This window comes from Pan paniscus, chromosome 14 (assembly GCF_029289425.2).
Source record: "Pan paniscus chromosome 14, NHGRI_mPanPan1-v2.0_pri, whole genome shotgun sequence".
NCBI classification, from domain to species: domain Eukaryota; kingdom Metazoa; phylum Chordata; class Mammalia; order Primates; family Hominidae; genus Pan; species Pan paniscus.
The window spans coordinates 36,435,820-36,447,201 of record NC_073263.2 but is presented as its reverse complement, the minus strand read 5'-3'; the positions used below and the strand labels follow the sequence as shown (position 1 = coordinate 36,447,201).

Genomic DNA, 11,382 nt, shown 5'->3' with positions numbered 1-11,382 from the left:
GTCACAAAAGGACGAATACTGTACAACTCTACTCATATGAAGTATCCAAATCAGTCAAAAATCACAGAGACAGAAAGTAGAAAGGTAGTTTCTAACTGGGGGAGACGGCATTAGTGATTAATAGGCACTGAGTTTCAATTTTGCAAGATAAAAAAGTTCTAGAGATCTGTTGCTGCAAGACAATAGTTAAGACTACTGAACTGTGCATTTAAAAAAATTAAAGACATTAGCTTCCACTTCCAGGAAGCCACGGCTTACGATGCAGACATGTCTAAGTCCAAGAACCACACCACACACAACCAGTCCCAAAAACTGCACAGAAATGGCATCAAGAAACTCCGATCACAAAGATACGAATCTCTCTATTTTTTTGAGACGGAGTCTCACTCTGTCACCCAGGCTGGAGTGCAGTGGCGCGATATCGGCTCACTGCAACCTCCGCCTCCCGGGTTCAGGCCATTCTCCTGCCTCAGCCTCCCGAGTAGCTGGAAGTACAGGTGCCCGCCACCACGCCTGGCTAATTTTTTGTATTTTTAGTGGAGACGGGGGGTCTCACCGTGTTAGCCAGGATGGTCTCGATCTCCTGACCTCATGATCCACCTGCCTCGGTCTCCCAAAGTGTTGGGATTACAGGCCTGAGCCACTGCGCCCAGCCGATACGAATCTCTTAAGGGGGGTGGGCCCTGAGTTCCTGAGGAACACGTGCTTTGCCAAGAAGCACAACAAGAAAGGCCCAAAGAAGATGCAGGCCAACAGTGCCAAGGCCATGAGTGCACGTGCTAAGGCTATCAAGGCCCTCGTAAAGCCCAAGGAGGTTAAGCCCAAGATCCCAAAGGGAGTCAGCTGCAAGCTTGATCGACTTGCCTATATTGCCCTACCCCAAGCTTGGGAAGTATGCTCGTGCCCTCATTGCCCAGGGGCTCAGGCTGTACTGGCCAAAGGCCAAGGCCAAGGAATAAATCAAGACCCAGGCTGCAGCTCCAGCTCCAGTTCCAGCTCAGGCTCCCTAAGTGCCCAGCCTCCTACAAAGGCTTCAGAGTAGAGATCTTTGTCTTTGTCTGCCAACGTGAGGACAGAGGACTAGCGCAACACCCCCGGGATGCCGTGTACATGGGGTTGGTGTTCTCCCGTGCTATTTGTACGAATAAACCTGAGGCAGGAAAAAAAAATCAGACATTAAAAAAAAGTCAGTCTCATCTAGTCCCTAAAATGGTTCCAAATAACATATTACTAAGCACATTTTTAAATAAATGAATAAATCTGATTAACTCCAATAGTAACATGAATTTAACTGAAATAATAAAGGTGCGTTTCAAAATTTTTTAAAAAGAATGATAGTCAACAAAACACTGAATTAATGATTAAAAGGTCACCGGTGACCTCTAAGAATATTAGAACAGCACTGAAATCAAACAGTGCACAGCGGAAGACAAAAGCCAGATTTGGTGAAATTAGGAAGGGTGGGGTGGCAAGGAAGAAGAAACAAATATCAGCCCTCCTTGTGAAGCCTGACAGTGGAAGAAAGGCCAAATATTGTGTCGGTTTGAGAAAGGGTTTGTTCTCTCCCAGGACGAAAAGCTCTAATTTGATTGATTTCATGACCTTGGTTATTGTTTCTCTCTCATAGAACAAAAAGAGAGATGCCAAATGGACTCAAGAGAAGTGAAACCCAGAGGCTGCAAATTGCTAGCCAAACTTGGTTCACCATAAAACCCAGGTGGGTTGCAAAATATTTTAAGTTGTGGTTGGGCACAGTGGCTCCTGCCTGTAATCCCAGCACTTTGGGAGGGCGGATCAACTGGAGATAAGGAGTTCGAGACCAGCCTGATCAACACAGTGAAACCCCATCTCCACTAAAAATACAAAAATTAGCTGGGCATGGGGGCATGCACCTGTAGTCCCAGCTACTCGGGAGGCTGAGGCAGGAGAATTGCTTGGACCCACGAGGCGGAGGTTGCAGTGAATCTAGATCACACCACTGCACTCCAGCCTGGGCGACAGAAAAAAACTATTTTAAGTTGTAAGATTTTCCATAAAATTCTGGATGTCTTTTATCTCTTGAAAGGATATTCTTATTCTCACACGGCCACAGCTGGCTGGAGCTCGTGTTAGGCCAAGACCTTACCATCTTTCAGAAAACAGATTTCAGTTTTGCCGTGGTTTTGAGGTCCTGAACCACAATTTCACTGGCGGTTCTACCAAATCACAACCTCTGACTGAGTCTCTCCTTTCATATGATTCCCATAACAGAATGTTTTGGTGGAAGTTCTATTAAGCAGTAAAACCACAGCCAATCAAGAAATCACCAGGAAAGATAAAGCAAAGTCTAGCTTTCCATTAACCAGGACAGCCAGCTTCTGTAAAATGGAGTGTCAACACTGCGCCTTCTGTCTTAGGCCAAGCATTTTCTCCTTCTTGGAATTCACCAGATCTTATTGTTCTTGAGTGTAATGGATTAACTTTCTATACTAGCCTTGAGGAATACATGATAGGAATTATATCAGTGACAGACTAATGTTTAGGCAGGAAAAAGTCATCATCGTGCAGAAATATCCTGGTATGTAAATGAGAACGTACAGAAAAGAGCAGACTAGACATACTCTAAATCAAAGGCCTGCCAAGAGTCAAGAGAATTCCGCGAACTGAGAAAGACTCCATGCCAGAAGCATGAGCCAGCGCCGCAGAGGTTATAATTTCTTTCTCTGCATCTTGTCCTCCGCATTATGCTCATATACGAGAAGGAAACTGAGATAGTGATTGGGCCATTTCTTTTCTTAATTTAATTTTTAAAAACTTGAGCCACAAGGTATCAATTCTGAGGACCTAATTAGTTTACTGGCAATAAAGTCCACATCCAGCCTAATCCTTAATATATAATCTGTAGCCCTTACCAGTCCCGCTGTTTCCTGGTGTTTCTCACCCAGGACAATCTCAAACCCAACACATAGCCGGATGCAGAGGTATCTGGGCCAGTGTAGAAAGAAGACTTTGAGGTTAAGGCATGGTATTTAAGGTTCTGCTGCAAATGTTGTTTTAAACAAATCACCGTTCAACTACAACGGTATAATAATGCAAAAATAGCATCTGCCATGAAGAAAGTGCAGTGCTTTGAGAACTAGAAAAAGCAGTTAAATTTAAGGCCTTGCTTTACATTTCGGAGCCGCCATCGGGGCCAACTGGAGGTATGACTTTCCTGCACACAGGAGCAAGCTGAAAACTGCCCTGTGGCTTTATTCCACGTTCACCCCTGCAGCAAATGCCTTTTCTGTGAGGAGCTACGGGCTGATGGGGAATCAGAGGTGGTTCTTCCTAAGTGGCGTTTCTGAGTGGGTTCCAGGAGTCCACAGTGACTTTAAGAGGCAGGCTACCTGGGGGACAGCCAGGCCGTGAGACGAGAAAGTTGTACAGTAACATTGCTGTGTGCCCATAAGTTTGTATCTTTTATTAGATTAGATAATATATCTCACATGCTGGGTTGTTAAGCAAATAAATATGTGTAAGGAAATTACAATCCACATAATTACATGAGTCGTTTTAACCACCACTCACTCCCAGAGTGATTAGATTTTCTTCTGCCTATGCCATTGCGGCCCAGTTGCTCTGTCACTGCCCATGGGGACAGGATCCCTTTACTCCGAAAAGCAAATCAGGAACAAACAGGGCAAGTGAGAGTCACTATCAGGGCCCAGAAACATGTGAGAAACAGCAGCTCAGAAGGGTCTCCAGACTGATGGGCGGGTGATCCTATATTCTTGTTGGGCTGACAACTCTTCTGGTTTCGGGCTCCAGGTGCTGGCAAGAAATCTCAGAGGTGGGGTGGGAGAGAGAGACGCGAGGCGACCCACGCAGACAAAGGGCTCCCACCCCACCCCGGGGCCACCCCAGCAGGCCGGGCAGGGGCCGAGCCTGGGGTCGCGCAGGGGGACCTAGAGGGCAGCCCGGGGCTGGGGGTGGGGAAGAGGCGGGAACCGAGCCGCAGGCCGCTGCGAGGAGTACTACCCCGCCACCCCCGCGCCGCGAGTTTCCGCGCACGTGGCCGTGGGGCCGGTCTCGCTCCCGCCCCCCGCCGGGCCCGCGCAGCCCCCTCCTCTGCGGCTCCCGGAGCGGCCAGAGCGCGCGGCGGCGGGCGGGGGCGGGCCGCAAGCAGGGCTCCCTGGCCGCTTTCCAGGTCGGCGCACTAATACGGGCGATGAGGCTTCGCGGCTCCAGTCTGACTGACGCCGGCTGGGGCCGCCGCCGCCGCCGCCGCAGCCGCTGTCTCGGTCCCCGCCGCCGCCGCCGCCGGGCCCTGCAGGCGCTGGGCGCGCGCAGCCAGGCAGTGAGTGCGCGGCGCTCGGAGCGGGCGGCCGGGGGACCACCGCGGGGGCGGGGTGGGGGGCGCCGGACCTGGGTGGGGGAGGGATGAGTGGCACCGCGGGGACAGGTAAGACGTGCCCTCCTCGGCCGCGCGCTGCTTGTGTGCGTGCGTGTGAGCGCGTTGAGTGGAGGGCGAGGTTGTTCGTCCTCGGGGCAGCCTGGGAGGCTTCTCGGCGTGAGGCTTGGCTCTTGGCGCTCGTTGTCCCGGGGTTTCTTGGTGGATCCTGTCTGGGGTGGGGTGGGGTGGGGTGGGCGCGGGGCCGGAGGGGACCGCTCTGGGGAGTTGGCCGCGGCGCAGCTCGCCTTCCTCGCGCCTGCATCCGCCCGCGCCGCGGGCCCCGGGACCTGTCAGGGGATGTTCGACCCGCGGCGGGGGCGGCGGTCAGGTCGGGGCTGGGGCCCGGGGCGTGGGCAGTGACCAGGATAGGCGCCTGAGGAGTCGCTTGCTGTAGCTGGAGATCGGGGACAGCGGACAGAGGGGGCGGCGGGGGTCGTCATTGTGACTCTTTGGGGGCCACTTTTAAACTCGCCAGTGCCGAATTGGCCTCACTTGCCTTCTGTTTCGTAGGCTTTTTGCTTTGTTTACCTTTGAGGCATGCGAAGCGAGGAAAAAAGTTAGGAATGTTGTTGAAGTGTCTCCGGGCTCGCGCTTGGACTGTGTCGGAGCCGGGGTGTTTGTCTTTTCCTTGGCCCGCCCCTCGGTGCCAGCTCTCCGCAGAGGGGAGGGGGCGAGGTGGGGAGCAGATACAGGAGACTGCCTGACGCCAGCTTTGTGATCGGAAGGAGGAGCGCTGGGAGAACATTTTTATGGATGGCTAATCGCTGACAAGTCTTCCCGTTACTATTCCTTCCTCCTCCTGCCCTTGACCGTGGACATTTGAAGTGATAGTTTGGAAGTACTACGTTGACTTATTTCTGGGCTGGAGTGGGTACTCCTGAGAACTAACCTACAAAGGATACAAATCGAGTTTGGAGATAAAATTGTATGTAAATTCTTTACCCAGTAGTTTACAGTGAGAAACACACCCACAGGGCACTGTGGAGTGCTTTGGATGGATCCAGTTTACTAGTACCATTTCGGTGGCTTGCCAGATTTCTCGGATGATCTTTTGGAAATGTAGGTTAGCAAGAAGCGTGGAGGCTGACCGTTAAGTCGTGAGGCATTTAATAATGCTGCCTCCTAAGCAGTAACTGAGCGGAACGTTTGTGGCACCCGTCTGGGAAAGTGAAATGTGACTACTACAAGCATATCTCCTGCCTTAGCATTCCTCCAAGTGTGAGGGAATGCCTTTGGATGTTTACATTTTAAAAATAGTGATCTATATTTAAGAAGGCATTTAAAATATAAAAGCCAAAGACATTCTCAACTCCAAATAGACAAAGATTCAATAAAAGAGTTTCCCTGTGCTTGTAGGAAAGCATCAGCACAATTTTAGACTGCTTTTAGGTTTGTGGTTATCCAAGAAGGAGGCTTCAGATAAGAAAAGGATGTGACGCTTTATAAATAAGGAGCATTTTAAATACAAGATGACAGCAATTTCAAGTACTGTATCCGAAAAACAACTTTTAGTGGTAATAGTCACCTTCAATGATGGCAAGACAGCTGTCTGCCAGACAGCCTTCGGCCTCTTAATGTATTCTGACACAACCAACTCCCATTTTTATGCTTGACTGGTTATCTTTGTCAGAGCTGTTTTATGCTTGAGCTCTCTGGTTTCAAACTATGCTTAAGAGAATGCCAACATACTCTTGATCTGAACAAACTCATGTTTATCAGTGCAGTGTTTACTAAAAATCAAAGACGTAAACAAATTTTGGGTTAAACCTCTTAAGTACTTTAGAATTGCCACATCATTGTCATCAGTCTTTCAAAGTCAACATGAACTATTTGGCTTTTCTCCTTTAAAAAAATTTTTTAACTTATATATTCCTAGTTAGTAAGTAATCAGAAAATATTCACAGATGTCAACTCTTGCATCTGTGATTGCCCAAGACATGGATGAGAAAGAGTTTTGTTTTTTAAATGAAACATTACTAAAGATATCCGTAAGTAATAAACAAGTGGTACACTGTCTTTACTAATCATGTGGTCAGTTGGAGGGAAAAAAGTCTGTCCAGAAATTGTTTCATAAAGATGAAAATATTCAATGTCAGTATGAAAATACTCAATATGTTTTCCAAATAGTTTAATTCTGATTAATGAGAGTGCACTATGCATTGCCAAACTGGAGGGATGGTGTTTCGTAAGTGAGCACTGTAGGATTAAGGTAACTAGTTTATATCTGACATTCCCTCTGTAATAAATAGGACAGCAGTTTCATCATGTTCTGCTTTAATACGTGGGAAATAATCCTTATCCACAGGATGTACTCTGATTTTAGGGAAGGTAAAGGTTATGACAAATATGTGGTTTTTCTGATTTGCCAGACATACTATGCTAAATTTTAAAGCTTTAACGAAGCTTAGTGCAGACTTTCTGTATATTGTTTTGGACACTTAGAGAGGAGTTAAAGAAACGGGAAACTGTCCAGAATGAAACAGTAAATACAGCAGTACGTTGAAACCATGAATCTTCTCAAATAGTTGTAATTCTAGGCTGTTGGATTTATATTTCCTTGGTTACTGTTGCTAGTGGGTTGAAAAGTTATTCTAAAGCAAAAAAAAAATGCAAACAGTAAATGCATAAGTACTAACAATACTGTGAGCATTTTCACAATGTTTCATGTTATCCTGGTGAATGTCCATGTCCTAAGTAAGGACATTAAAAAAATAAACAATTATCCCTTGGTAATAAACTAACCTTTTAAAATAAATATTCCGGTAAATTTTGTCTCTTAAGAAACTTGTGTCAACTAAAGTTGTTAGGATTTCAAGATATCTGTTAGCATTAGGAGTCATTATACCCATGAAAACTGGATGTTCTTCTTGCTTGGTGGTCTTCATCCTGACACTTCCTACCCCAAAACCATGACGGACACCTCGGCCGCACTTGCCTGACTTGTATTCTGCTCTTCTTTGGTGTCGGCTTCCTTTTGTGTTAGGCTGACCCAAGACCGCTTTTCCAGGCTTATCTTCCCGGTCTTTCCCTATTTTATGCTGCAGTTAAAATAGCAAATGCTAGTTTCCATGCATACCCTGGCTTTCCTCTCCTGTGCACCTTTACCCCACGCTGAGGCCTTCCCAGCTTCCCCACCTCCCACAGGATCCTCAAATATGACTTCTTCATCTTGTATGCCCTGTTCAGGCTCTGCCTTCACGGGACTTTCTGTGATGACCCTGGTCCCAGGTATGTCCTCCTTCGAGCTCTTGTGGCTCTTCGCCTTTTCAACTCTTACCTGTTTTGTATTAAGTTACTCATAGACTAATTTATTTCTTCCCCTCAGACCATCCTTACAAGATCCAGGAAGGAAGGGACTGTTTCATCTACCTTTTTTATTCTCTGAATGCTGACCACAGTGCCCTTTATAGTACTCTATCAATAAATAACAAATACATGACACATTTTTTCACTGAACCCATGGTCCCTCCTGAAATAAAGTCTGTAAAAGCATTTCACCCATAGGATAAAGTCCATCTTTCAAGAAGCTGGTGTTGAATCTGAGCTGAGGACTAGTTAAGAGGCCTGAAATCCCCTCAGCCCAGTTGAGAGCCTCCTTCTCCTGAATATTGTGGCTGAGCATTACAGTCAGGAAAGCTTCTATGATACTCTTATTGCATTAGCAATTTTCCATATCAGATTCACTAAATACACAATGGAAGCCATTTAGTAGAAAAACAGATTTTAATGTGATATGGCTACCACAATGAAACACTAATGTGATTCCACAGAAAATTGCTAACACGATATGCTGATTCCTCCCCCCACCATAGCCGCATAAAAATTGATACTGTTTTTAGTGTATGTGTTTCAAACTATGCTCACAAAAGAAAAGCAGACTGCTACTGAGATGAGCTGCTGCTTTGTTCACGTTGGATGTATAAAGGGTCTTGTTATCAGCCTCGTCAGAGGCAGAATCTCCCTTCTGTGCCTCGGTCATTCTATTATCGAACAATACTAACTCTCATTTTAAAATATATCATGTTCTGTGTAACAATCCAGTATTAAAGTTAATATGATGTGAAAAAATAGAATTTGCTTATAAATGTCATGCCCATATAACATATTCAATTGTACCGTTTTAATTGGGAAGCTCTAATCAGCTCAAAACGCATTTTTCAAGAATCAAAACGACTCCCAATATAAAATTTAAATTCAGAATTTAAAATAAAAGGCATAAATATTAAGGTGGATTGTATATGTGTGTGCACACGGTTGTAACACTTTAGAAGTCATAAGCACTGAAGAGATTATGGTTCTTCCCCCTCATTCCCGGCCCACATTTAATTCAAAGAAAAAAGTTTAACCCAAAGAATAATTGTAAAGGAGACCTATGTAGTTCTGATTTTTTCCTATAATGACAATTTCCAATTCCTCTTTTTTAGATATGAAATATCAAAATCTTCTCTCTCTGTCTCTCTTTGTCTCATTCTTTGGTACTCTGATTAGCTGATTCACTGGTGGGGATTATTTTTATGTGAATTTCCCCTTGGGGAAATTTAATACTTAATATCTGATGACTTCCTTTTCTTTTTCATATTTAATTCTGAGGGACTATAAATAGAAAACATGTACTCCTCAGTCCCGAGGAGAGTTTGGTGCTGCAGTTGCGAAAAGCAATCTTCAGTTTACAAGCACTAGGAGTGCCAGGGATGCCCATTCATTCTAGGACACCAGTTGCCAGTTTTCTATCACTGAACAAAGGAATCTGGATAGCATACATGTGGTCTTGGGGCCATTCAAACGTGTTGGTGACATTGGGGATTCTGAGTTGAGGATTCTGACGACTTAGAGTTTGCAAGTAGTAGAAGTGTGAACACTGTGAGGTAGCCACATCCTGAACTCACTGACCCCAGGAGCACATCCCTAGATAGACTGGGCCATTTGCCTTAAATGACTGCTTTAATCTATGGAATATCTTCTTCCATACAGCCTGTTTTTTACTTTTCATCTGTTAAAGTGCTTAGAAGCCTATCAAATACAGATTTACTTTGGTTACTGTGTATTTTGATTTGTTTTCACAAAACGCAGTAATTGTGCAATGGTTAATGTCATTCTAAAGGATTTTGTCCTAAGTACTTGTGGGCTATGGAAAGCTTACAGCAGATTTGCAGGTCTTTTTTAAGAAGCATTTGATGGATGGTAGCGTTCAACTGAAGTGCCAGGAGTTGCTTTCTGAATTCTTGTATCTAAATTTAACTGACTTGGTAGTACCACATTTCAGGAGTTAATGGTAACGCAGAAAGGGATTCACAGATTCCATCAGTTTCCCACTTTGTGGCAGAATATTTGACATCTCTTATCAGTACACTTCATCATAAGTTCATGAATTCATCTTGCTCCTTTCTTTGCTGAGAATCACAGTGAGAGAATTGGAGTTTGGCTGAGAGGAGGAGTGAGGAAGGAAGAAGGAAGAGTAAGTCTTTTTTTTTTTTTTTTTTTGAGATGGAGTCTCTCTCTGTCGCCCAGGCTGGAGTGCAGTGGCACCATCTCGGCTCACTGCAAGCTCCACCTCCCGGGTTCACGCCATTCTCCCGCTTCAGCCTCCCAAGTAGCTGGGACTACAGGCACCTGCCACCACGCCCGGCTAATTTTTTGTATTTTTAGTAGAGACAGGGTTTCACCATGTTAGCCAGGATGGTCTCGATCTCCTGACCTCATGATCCGCCGGCCTCAGCCTCCCAAAGTGCTGGGTTTACAGGTGTGATCCACCGCGCCTGGCCCAAGAGTAAGTCATTTTAAGGCTTGGGCAGTAGCACTGTTGAGAAGTTTGAGGCACCTAAGTGTGGAAAGAGGGTGTTACAGAAAGCAGATTGGCAGATGCCAAGGGTAGACATCACATATTTGAATTAGTGTTAGTGGTATGAAAGGCACCTGCGTTGTGAGTTGAGAGGATCCTAGTGAGCTGGCTAGGGAAGTACATTAGCACTCATGACATTGTTCTAGGGGAAAGTGAATTCCAGTTTCCAAATAACTATGCAGGATTGAACACCATTTGTTCATAAAGCAAGACCACCAGTGATTGATGATATGGGTGATTATTATTAATGACATAAGTGATTATTAGAAGCCAAGAATGGTGGTAATGAATGTGGAAGATGAAAAATGTGTTAAGCTAAAAAGATTTTAGGTCTCATGTGGTTTTCTTTCTCTTGTTTATGCATTTAGTCATTCTTTGTTTTCTAGTGGAAGTAGAATTTTATTTTTAGGAATAGGAGTTGAATAAAATATTTGTCAAAGACAAACATTTATGGACATGAATGCTTCCCTTTCAGCTTATTGACTATATGTTTACACAAAGCAGTCATTAGGTGTTGGCTGTGTTTGCAAATAATGACAAGTTGGTATTATTTCAAAGGAGTGGCAGTTTTACTTGCTTTCTGTTGTCATTGCATCTAATTTTATTACAAGATATTCTAAATACACTTTATTTTTTTAGAGTTGTATTGATTATATCTTGGGGTTTTAAAGTGTTGCAATTTTGTGGGTGTAGCAATCACTTTAGAAGGTGGAACTTGTAAATTTATGGGGCTTGTATAGGATATTCATTCAACTATTATTTACTCTGTGTCTATTGTGTCTACCCTGCCTATGAGGCCCCAGAACAGGCCCTGGGGACTACACAACGAAATAAAGTGACAAAAATAAAACCCTAGTCTCCAGGATTTCATAGCGTAGTTAGCATGAAAGAGATCAAGAAAGCAAATATTAAAATATTTCTCCAATAGTAAGATGTCTTACTTCCCCAAATTGTAATCTATTTGGGTTTATTTCTCTATTCAGCTGGCCCTGTGAGTCAGCAGTTTCTGCATCAACAGATTCAACCAACCGCAAATGAAAAATATTGGAGAAAAAATTAAAAATAACACAAATAAAAAATAAGATATAAAAACCATTTACATAGCATTTACAGTATAGTAGGTATTATA

At 44.5% G+C, this 11,382-nt stretch overlaps 1 protein-coding gene and 1 pseudogene across 2 annotated transcripts in view; both read left to right on the top strand.

Annotated features, from left to right (window-relative positions):
- Window positions 1-267: 267 nt before the first annotated feature.
- Window positions 268-1,370, top strand: LOC134728862 (large ribosomal subunit protein eL29-like; annotated as a pseudogene).
- Window positions 1,371-4,083: 2,713 nt separating this feature from the next.
- The window catches only part of SMAD9 (SMAD family member 9), a 75,149-nt gene continuing 67,850 nt past the window's right edge, over window positions 4,084-11,382 (top strand). Inside the window, exon 1 of one of the 2 annotated variants that reach the window (XM_034936591.3) lies at window positions 4,084-4,318. The gene's annotated coding sequence lies outside the window, so the exon portion shown is untranslated. The remainder of the gene's footprint in view (window positions 4,319-11,382) is intronic. The other variant, XM_034936587.3, reaches the window with a different exon arrangement.